Genomic DNA, 11,429 nt, shown 5'->3' with positions numbered 1-11,429 from the left:
CAAGGGGTTACCATTAATCAGATAGGCTTCCACTTATTTCATTTATATCTCATCAGTTCTAATTATTTCATTATCAATCTAAGAAGGAGTTGCTTGAATATTTGCCAGTAGCCCTGCAGAGACTCAACCACGAATGATTATAGGAGTTCTAGAACTAGCTCTTTTGTTTTCTTGGTGGACTGCAAGTAGTAGGTTTCCTTTCGAGTTCCTGGTCCTACACACCATGCAAGATGGATGGCAAAGGAATCTGTACTCTCAAAATCTATCTGTTTAAACATCAATTCACATTATCAACACGGGAAGAAAACAATATCCACACAACTGGCTGTTTGTGAGCATAATATGTGAGATTCTGGCGCAAGCACCAATGGCTGTTCAGCTCCATTCAGCAGTTGCAGCTAATGAAGGTTTTAAGGAATATCCTCATGAAAGTTGCACACACCAGCACAAGCAACAATTAACAGCATCTGCCAGGTATCTATCAGAACATCTTATCGGTCTAGCTTATTTGATGACAGGATCGATACTGGAAACCAAGAAGAATATGGTACAAAACTGTGCCCAAAAACAGGACTTTTCAAGGCGTATTGTCTATCTGATGAAACTCCTATCAGTAACGTAGCTCATTTGTTACTGAGCGGCGTACATTAGGTATTTTTGATGTTCTTACACACTAGATGGCAAAGAAAGAGCACAACTGTTCTTGAGTAGGATCCCCGAAAACATGGAAAGACGATGAAGTGTTTATCACAATGAGATCGTGCGATAAATATGAAGTGTTAATGACAGCGCAGAAGAGGGCAATTGCTCTCATAGAGCGTTATAATGGTCTATAACGCAAAATGAGGACCCAAAAGCAGTACCTTTTACGGGTTGTTGCAGCTCATCGCAGAAGTTACCAACGGCAAAACAAAAGCTGCTATGATGAAGGATACAAATAAAGAATGTGTATTGGTGTTCTAAGTTATTCGGTTTGTGATTTGTCAAAGGCTTGTGAAATTGAGAGACTGGTATTGGTTTTAAATGTGTTTTATCTAGCCCCGAAAAAATCCTTATTACGTACTAAATGGGTATGCTTTAAATGATCCAATTTTTTCTGGGATGCATTTTGTACCCTAATGGACAAAATAAACCTTGTGGAGAAAACGTATACAAATATATGTGATATATTTTGGACCCTAATATATATATATATATATATATATATATATATATATATATATATATATATATATATATATATATATATATATATATATATATATATATATATATATATATTATTTACGACCGTGTCGTATTTTCTATTTTTGTTGTTATATAGCATGCTTCCATGTTGTTCTATATTATTCATCATAATGATATTGTTAAATTACTAATAATATATTTATTTCCAAGCCCATCTTATTTCTTCATTTAGTATTGGCAACAAGCATTCATTGTTTCCCTAACGACCATCTGCATCGTTAAACGACCCATGTTTCACCGGATGGCTGGTCGCATTCGCGGAGCTGGGCCCTATATATAGTGTTCACCAGTAGACGAGAGTGATCCAGTCCCTCTTGTCATTCAGTTCGTTCTTTTGGTGACACCCGCCACCTGTTCCTTACTTTATTTTATTACTGTGTTGTTCCTGTCTCGCCGCAATGGGTATATCTATGTGATGCCTATTTATGTCTCTTGTGTGTCCATCAGTGTTTTGCTTAGTTGCATTTAAGTAATTCAGTGTTGTTCCACTGTAATTAATTTCAGTGTTAACATAATCAATGTTTTATTTTATTCTTTTGATGTTTCGATGTTTTTGTATCATTTGTGTCTTAAAAGTTTCGATAGTGAATCAATTTGTTGTGACAGCCTACGAGGCTCTTTAGTAATGTTAATATTTAATTAATTAAATTCTTAAAGGTTTTACTTTATTTTATTTTTATTCCCGTTAATTTACTTCACTTTTTGTTTGAGTTACGCCTAAGAACCTGGATATTAAAGTAAATTAGAGACGGCGTAACAATAATATATATATATATATATATATATATATATATATATATATATATATATATATATATATATGCTTAAATGCATAAAGGTTGCTCTACCTATTTGTGAACTTACCAACTTACCTTGTTGTAAAACTTTGAAGGTAACAAAAAACATATCGGAGGAGCTAACAGTATCATCGTTATTTCTTAACCCGGTAATTGACCATAGGAAGAATACCACAGCAGGTACCACCAGCATCGCCGTCAGGATGCCCACCCACCAGCGGTGCCAGGGGCAGTAGGGAAGCCCCAAGGATTCATCTCGGCAGACCTCGACCTCCCATGATCCTCCGCTGTCTCTGTTAATTGAAGTCCACCATCTCAGTGGCGCTCACTAAAGGGCCAAGACAATGTCCGCCTCTACGTAAATAATATTTTTTAGACAATTATTTTTAGAAATGCAAACAATATATTACGCTGTATATGATCAATTGTATTTGTTATATCTCATATAAAACTTAAGATTATCCTTCAACTTTCCATCTTTATATAAAGATAAAATATTGATAACAAAGTAGAACATAAATGTGATCGTATGTAGGAACATTTGTCATTAATATGAAAACAAAATTATTACTGTACAGTACATGCAATACATTGGTTTTTACCAATTTTCAATAATTTACTTAAACACAATTACAAGAATATTGTCACGATTGAATTTTTTTTAAAATCTCAATATACATAAAATATGTAAACTAAACACCCTTCCTCTAACACTTCACCCCTCGTCCCACCATACCAACCATGCCCGTCCAAGATCCATTTGCAGCAGCGGCGCCGTCAGGGGACGTATATATCTATATCTGGCAAAATGACCTCCAACATTATTTTCTATGCACTCATAATATCATCTCAGATTTATTCTTTGTAAACTGTAAATATGACGTTCACTGAGTTGGGGGCAATGACTTTTAATAAGCTTTTGCTAAAACTGCTCATTGGATGTAAAATGTACTTCTTCATTAACTTCATTTCCTAAGCTCAGCCTATTATAGCAAAGTTATAGGTTATTTAGTTTGTTGATGGATTCAAGATTTGAGGTTGGATGCACCCTGTTCTTATTAATACATGAAAATCTTCCCTCCTCCTCTCTCTCTCTCTCTCTCTCTCTCTCTCTCTCTCTCTCTCTCTCTCTCTCTCTCTCTCTCTCTCTCTCTCTCTCTCTCTCTCTCTCTTTTTTTTATATATATATATATATATATATATATATATATATATATATATATATATATATATATATATATATATAGGTGCTATAGTATGTGCAGGATATTTACACTGTGAGTCTGTTAACCTAACCTAATCTACTTTAGGTTAGGTTAGTTGATCTTACAGTGTAAATAACTCCAGTTCGTTAGACGTAGAGTGAGGGCGCTATGATCCAGGTGTATAAATGAGTCAGGGCTAAAACAGGTGATGTAACAAAGGTACTCAAACTGTCCAACCAATGCTTTTAAATTAGAAAAAAAAATGATTAAGGTGCGAGATAGTTAACATTGGTATAGAAAGTATGGCTTTGTTGTATCAAACTGAATATGAAGCCTAGCTGTGAAACCTGTATCTCTGCTCTTCCAGCACAAAGCCTCCTTCAATTCACTGACTTGTTGTGCTTAAAACACAGGGGACTGAGTTTTCCTTCACTAGAGTTATTAAGATTTGTCGAAGTTGAAAATTCAGGACCAATGTACTTCTGTGACTTCCTAACCCACATGAGAAAATAGTTTCCTACAATAAGCAGAAAATAGTTCAGTGTGACACAGACCCATTAAGCAATCATCCTTTTTATTGATCAAAGCAGCTCTGTGAAATCTACAATGCACGTTTAATCTACAGACAGAAGAAAATGTAAATGTATCCAAACCAATAATAAGTTGGTTTTGTTCAGTAGCTTATAAGTAATGTATGTACAGTAGAGTGCTTGTGTCATGAGACAGAGTGGATGATCCTATTATTTTATAAATTGTGTATAATTTAATCTTTAATTGTACTACAAAACTGACTCCATTTTATTTGCCAATAATAAAAGTTGAAGAATTAAAGATAAGTTGTTTGTACAGGCGCTCATGCCTATCCTCTACCAGTATGGCGGCCACCAGCCCGCGATGGCTTCACTCCCACTGGGCTGCGAGGGTGATTACGCCTCCACCTATATTAAACCTCCTTGGTACAGACTAAGGAGTAATTATTGACAAGGTTAATATATACAGTAAGAGAATGAAATCAAGTCCCTAGGGACGGCAGGTGTCCACCAACCCTTTCACCTGGTTACAAATCTTGTTACAAAAATTGTCCAATTTGTACATGCCATTAATCAAATTCATGTTGACAAATTCGATTTGTGATTAGACTAGATTCTATAATGTTACAACTGACGAATGAATTACAAGGTAATATTGAGGAGGCATTATCCCAATCAATGCAATGCTTATTATCTCTCATATGAATGAACAAAGCATTGGATTCCTGGCCTGTCCTAACACTATATGTATTAATGTTGTAAGTCTAGTTACAAGATCATTTCCGTCTGTCCTAAGTAGAACTATTACATTCCTTGCAAGGAACCTTGTAAATGCAGCCACCTACGTTGTGGGGGGAGTTCTTAATTAACATTTGTTTTACAGTGAAAAAATTACTCTGTTTTAATTACGTTCCAGATTTTCAGTTGTCGAAGAATTTGAGAGAAATTTTTGCAAGATATAATATGTTCTACTAAGGCAAGACGGAAAAAGATCTTTTGTCACTACGTCCATGTTCAAGAACAAGGCTCTCTATCACCACTTACGTGAAGTTCATACTGCTGGCTAGTATCTCCAGCAAGTTGACCATTGGTCCTGTGAACAATGGAACAGGTCGCTTCCATCTGGCTTTTCACCAAAGCGATATGAGGCTCAAACTCCTCTGCCACAAAATTGGGACCAGTGTGTAATCTACAAAAAGCATATGGTTATGGAACGTGATGAGAAGACACACTATGTGCTCATTCACGATATTGGATTATGTAATTTATTACAGTAAGTGATGCTGTTTTCAGGCATATCACTTTATCGACTGCTGGCATAAAAAAACAAGCCACAATAAGGTCTTAGGAAAGGAGATTTACATGCAGTTCTTCCACGGACCAATGAAATAACTCACCGGGAGAACTTGTCAGGGAAGAGTGGGAGGTGGGAGGTGAGAGGCCTCGGTGGGGCGTCCAGAGAGCAACTCTCAACGGTTGGCCATCGCGGGGGCTGTAGGGCAGTGGGGTACACTACAACTGGGGATGTAAAATAGAGTTTAAGATCAATATCAACAACAAATAATCCAGTAGGTCTATTTTACGTTACGAACTTATAAGAAAATAATACAGGAATGTCAGCCATACTCAGAAGCCCACTTCCTATGATAATTATGGTGTTCTTGTTATCACCACAGATAAAAAAAATGATGTGAGTATAGATTTAACATGCTATTTAGCATACAACAATGCATATTTTCTGAGCTGAAACTAATCAAAGTTAACCTAATCAAACCCAGTCAGTCTCTTAATGTTTAACCTAACCTAATCATATGCAGTGGATATTTTCTAGGTATATTATATTATACATTTCTAAACTCAAAGAGTAAGTAAGCACCGGACGTGTGAATGGAAAGGTTGTTATAAATGGCTCATGTCGTATGAGAAAAACACTTTCTAGTTACCTTGATGATTCTGAGGCTTTTCGACGATAATAAGCATCGAATTCGTCACGGAGAGTGTTGCGTGTAGAAAATTCAGACCTTTAAGAGGCAGGCGGGTGACGACGAGAGCCTCGTCGACCACACTGGAGGCGGCCCTTAAGAACCATTCGGCGAAGGCGGCAAGAAAGGCTGGGTCGTAGCTCACCACCACCACCGTCAGCTCCATGACTGCTGCCGCAGCTGTTGATATGATGGACATTCTATATTTAAACATACAAGAATTAGGGTTTTATCCTTTAGAATGTGGTTTAAGTCATTGAAAGTCAGCAGGAAAGTAATGAACTAAAATAAATGCAAAATCAACGCCATTCATATGTGAGGTAGCCTTACCCTACGAGCTTTTACTACCTCTGATATTGCTGCCTGAGTCACGTTGGTGTTGTAGCTCTCGTTGTTACTTCGTGCTGTAATCCCCCATGGTGCCCGCGCCTGGGCTATCTTCTGAAGAATATCACGAGGTTACAGTACAGCAGAACAAATCACTGAATCTTGTAGCAAAGAAATGGTCAATGTCTCACTACTACAAGATGTAAAAGTGGTTTTCTAGCAATATTGTTGATATTGTAAGGTCTGGTCTTGTTGTGGCTACGGTTGGACCAAATCCCATCTTACCTAATTTCAAGGATGTTAGGACCTGCATCTCATCCAGTTAGATATTGTTCAAATTAGTACAGTGATAGTTGGAATTTGGCTGGCAGGATGATCTCAGGTAGGATTTCGTTCGTGCACAGAAGCTAAATTAGTACATACCATGGAGAAAGTAGTGGTCGGGATGGAGCCGTCTGTGAGGGAGGATGAGAGAGCTGTGAGGATGTGACACTGTTTCAGAACATCACCAACAGCTTTTCCTGCCACTGATAACGTTTCCATACTACCTGTTATATAAATAGAATCGAACTCACAGTAAAAAAAGGTTAACTAACAATAATATATTTAAACGTAATGCAAGAGATGATGTGGAAAATTAGTTTCTATCAATTAACTTAACATTTACCTTATAACATACTATATTTATCACATTAACATTTTAACAGTTTGTGTAATCTCTCTCACACACACACACACACACAAACGGTATCTAACAATTGGTCCGGTTCACGGTGTGGCTATAAGGATGACGATACATCCATACACTTACCCTGAGAGTGGCAGCTGTGACACACCCATAGACACAACACTCAGGAGCATCAGCAGTAACAGCATTCTTGCCATTATCGTCACTTTGTCAAACTGGAGGAAAAATAAAAAAAATTATTTTTTTTTGTATCCTTCCAATATTACTGCATAAAATTTCATGTCTCCGCCACAATCAAACCGTAGATCGATTCGTCGCAGAACTTAGGCGAAGAAGTGTAACTAAGCAGGAGGCTACATAAACCAGCCTAAAGGATTTCCTCGTAGAGAAGTTTTCAAGTAGACTTCATCAGGTAGGGTTTTTATCTCTCTCTTCGGAAGACAGTATATGTCAATATCTTTCATGAAATCGAAGAGAATAGCTATAACTTCCACAAATCTGGGAATCAGGTAATGAGCTAATACATATTACAAATTTTAGACTCAATATTTCTCCCTGGTGTTGTAATATTGCAGTTGTGGATCGGCACCTTCAGTAGCATTTATTTTTTTCTCCAATTTCGAGATATTATCGTGTCCTTGAAGCTATCAGTAGTGGTTGGTAACACACTTAAGCACTTGTACCCACTTACGTTTGTTCACATACACATTATAAAGTATAATTTTGTGTTTATGCAGGCATTTGTACATGTGGGTGCACGTTCTTGCGAAAGAGTGCATTAATGTATGTACTGTACAGTATGTTCTTTTATGAAATAATTCTACTGCTGTAAACTTATTACACTAGACAAGTGGTTTCACGGCTTACTGTATACAGGTATTTATATTCATATAAGTATAAGCATTATATATATTATATATATATATATATATATATATATATATATATATATATATATATATATATATATATATATATATATATATATATATATATATATATATATATTAACTACCAGGGTTTGGACAAAGATGGACATCTTAACACTCATTCTTCTTTATTTGCTAAATTTTTGGGACCGCAGTAACTATCATCGGAACAATTGTATAGAAAGGAATCAGCAGTATGAAGAAACAAGACTACAAGCCACACTAATATGTACTTAATATTAAACAGGAACTTGTTAAAACAAACAACAATTTCCAGACATTATGTTAATCATTTATTGTGACGGAAGAAGTTTAACTTCCAAGTTATTGCAGCTATTATAAAATGTGTATCAATCTTTTATATACATACACAATCAATCTTAATTAAATGTAAGAGTGCAGCGGGCTTACCACTCTAGAAACACAGGAGTACAAATAACTGCTCATTTCTGGATATTGTTTTCATCGAGAGGTTCTATTATCCACAGTTCTGTGTCTTGGCTACGACTGGCGTGGATAGTAAATGAGAGTCTAGTATGACATGGTGGTGTTCGGGCTGTGTTTCCTGAACTCTTAATAGGGTGGTTTGGAGGATTGTTCTCTCATTCTATAGGATCGTTCCTCACATTTCTTAAACCCTTCCCGTACAGTTAGACGTTGTACAAGTGTTTGTAAAGATATTTATAACATTAAAATCAACCATTTCAGAATTTTAATTTAAGTTTAAAGAAAACTTGTAGATGTAATAATGGTAATTTTTTCGTTGATAAGAGAATGTGAACAATTACACATGTGCAGTATATATCCTCATATTTTGGTGTCTGGGAACGGTTGCTGGACAAAATCGTATTTAACGTAATATAATGATACCCGAAAACTGAGATATTCTTGTCTCTTTGTTAGATGTTCAACAATAATAATTAAGATTAATTAATTCACTGTTTTTCTCTCCTGTTTATCTTTACTGAAAGTTCAGACGTGTTCTCTTCAATATACTTTGTTGGAATGTTTTTTTTATTCGTCTTTTACTCTCGCGAAAGAAAGTTTTGAAGAGGTCATGTCTCTTTCATAAAATCGTATTGTGTCTGTAGAAGTGACGGAGTGACTGGGATGGGAAAAACTCATTAATTGCGATAAATATTGATTGTGTTCGTAATATACGGACTTCTGCGTCTTCGATGTTTTGTCTCGACATTTCCCTCAAGCTGCCAACGTCTTATCCACCTGCAGACAGTGGTGACGCTCGTGCCTGTCTCTTCTGCTATGGCACGTACAGGAAGCTCACCCACATCCACACCAGCTTGACACGTTCATCCAAAGTTGTTGGCCGGATTTGTTGCCGCTCCATATTCCTGCGTACGAAAATATGTGAGTGTTCAGTAGAGTTATAAATTTAAAGCTAATACTGTGTTGGCCTTCAGAGTAGTCAAGACAGAGTGAATAAATTCTTAAAATAATTGTCACAGAGCATATTTAAGACTCTGATATTCTTTATTTTTATAATTTGTTGAAAAACTGAAGTAGATAATCCTACCAGAAAACTGAAGGAGTATCTTCAACTGGTTATAAATGTTCCTGCGTGTACATGTGGTTCAGGGTATATAAGATTTTCATTAGATCTTATAAGATATATTGTATGTTATATAAATCAGACAGCAAAAGATAGATTAACAGTCTTATGTATACCGTATATGTTACAGTAATCCATACCAGCTCCTATACAAGACTTAATTTATCATAGTATTAATGAACTAAATTCTCCTCATGGCATTATTGTGTTACTTCAGAGGAGAGAGTTTTCCTTGCCGCCAAATATTCTGACTGATGAAGATTCTCGAACACTGTACAGCACTATAAGCTAATGGCAACTTGCATAAACATTTATAAAAACAAATAAATATATAGTGTCTGTTTACATTGATTTATTTCGATATAGAAAGGATAAAAGGGATTTATTGCCAAAACAAATAGTGGTATAATAAATTTCCGACTTGTTTATCGTCATCTATACACTGAAAATTTTTACGTGCTCTCCTAGCTTGTTATTATAGACTTAATTTCACTTTGATAGACTGCTCTGTCCCGTTAAGCTAAGTTTTATTTAACCAAATTAAATTTAGTTGTCCTGACAGCGGTATAAATAAATTTATCACGTAAATTTGTCATATTTCCAGACACCATACGACAAGTTTGATGTGTGTCATATTGATACGTACCTTGACTGTGTGTACAAGATGACCTCACGTAACAAAATACATCGATCGTGAGGACTGTGCAGTACACTCTTGTTCTTCTCGGTCACTGTAGCTGTATGTACTCTTATTTAGATCTTACCTGTCTTGTTGTTTCTGAATTATTGAATTCCATTGCTTATTTTCATAAATTATTTTTCATAGTGAAAAAATACAATTGGAACTGATACAGCCTACTGTAATAACCGTAAATAAGTACAGCATGTCAATGTGAAGTATCGTTATTGTTTATTAAAATCAAAACTTAGATAAAACTAAAGCCGAAATGTTTCTTTGCCACCAAATGACAATTTTGCTTATAATCCAAACATTGGAAATAATGTTTTTCTTCTGTTACATATACAGTAAATGCTTTTATATCTCCTGCACAGTGATATTCCTTTTAAAACACGTTAACACTGCAACAGAACTCAGTGAAAATATAATGTTGTACTGACAGTTAAGGCAAGGTACTGGTACGAGAGAACCTTGGTGACAGCGCGGAGGACTGCTACGTAATGAACCGAGCTGCATTACTCTGGTATTTATTTGAGCGTAGAGTCGTAATACCTATACTGTTGCTGACAGCCAGTCAATACATACACTTACCTACTAACCAAAAGTAGGCAAAAGTTGGGAACAACTGAGTAATCAAAAATTAGTTGAGTTACTACAATTACACACAATGATTGGCCAAGCAAAATATGGAGTCAATACATACGTTTACCTACTAACCAAAAGTAGGCAAAAGTTAGAACAACTGAGTAATCAATAACGAAAATTAGTTGAGTTACTACAATTACACACAATGATTGGCCAAGCAAAATATGGGCACCCTTCCGCAATGACCTTTTAATATATATATATATATATATATATATATATATATATATATATATATATATATATATATATATATATATATATATATATATATATATATATATATATATATATATATATATATATATATATATATATATATATATATATATATATATATATATATATATATATATATATATATATATATATGAGTCTAGATTACTACCCAATATAGGGGTTTTATTCCTCCATGGTATAGATATGTAGATGATGTTCTTTGTCTTTGGCCTAGAAACAGTGACCCATTGGAATTTTTAGACAAGCTTAATGATATTGTCCTCAGTATCACATTCAAAATTGAAGAGAAATAAATGGATCCCTTCCATTCCTTGATATGCTTATCATGAGAAATGGCCAAAACATAAATTTATGGTATATAGAAAGCCCACACAGGTAGACAGTTTCATTCACTTTTTATCGAATCACCTTGAGTCTACCAAAATGTCAGTTTTTCTGCTATGTTCTTAAGATGTCTGTGTATTTGTGACTCTGAATTTATTGACGATGAATTGAAACGCATTCGTTCCATTGCACAGAAACTCAGGTACCCTTCTGTGTTTGTTGATCGTTGTTTAAAAGGGCTAAAAATCCTTTCATTCCTCTCAAA

The sequence above is a fragment of the Homarus americanus genome, unplaced genomic scaffold (assembly GCF_018991925.1).
Source record: "Homarus americanus isolate GMGI-L3 unplaced genomic scaffold, GMGI_Hamer_2.0 scaffold26271, whole genome shotgun sequence".
Lineage (NCBI taxonomy): Eukaryota > Metazoa > Arthropoda > Malacostraca > Decapoda > Nephropidae > Homarus > Homarus americanus.
Note: the sequence above shows the minus strand (reverse complement) of the source record.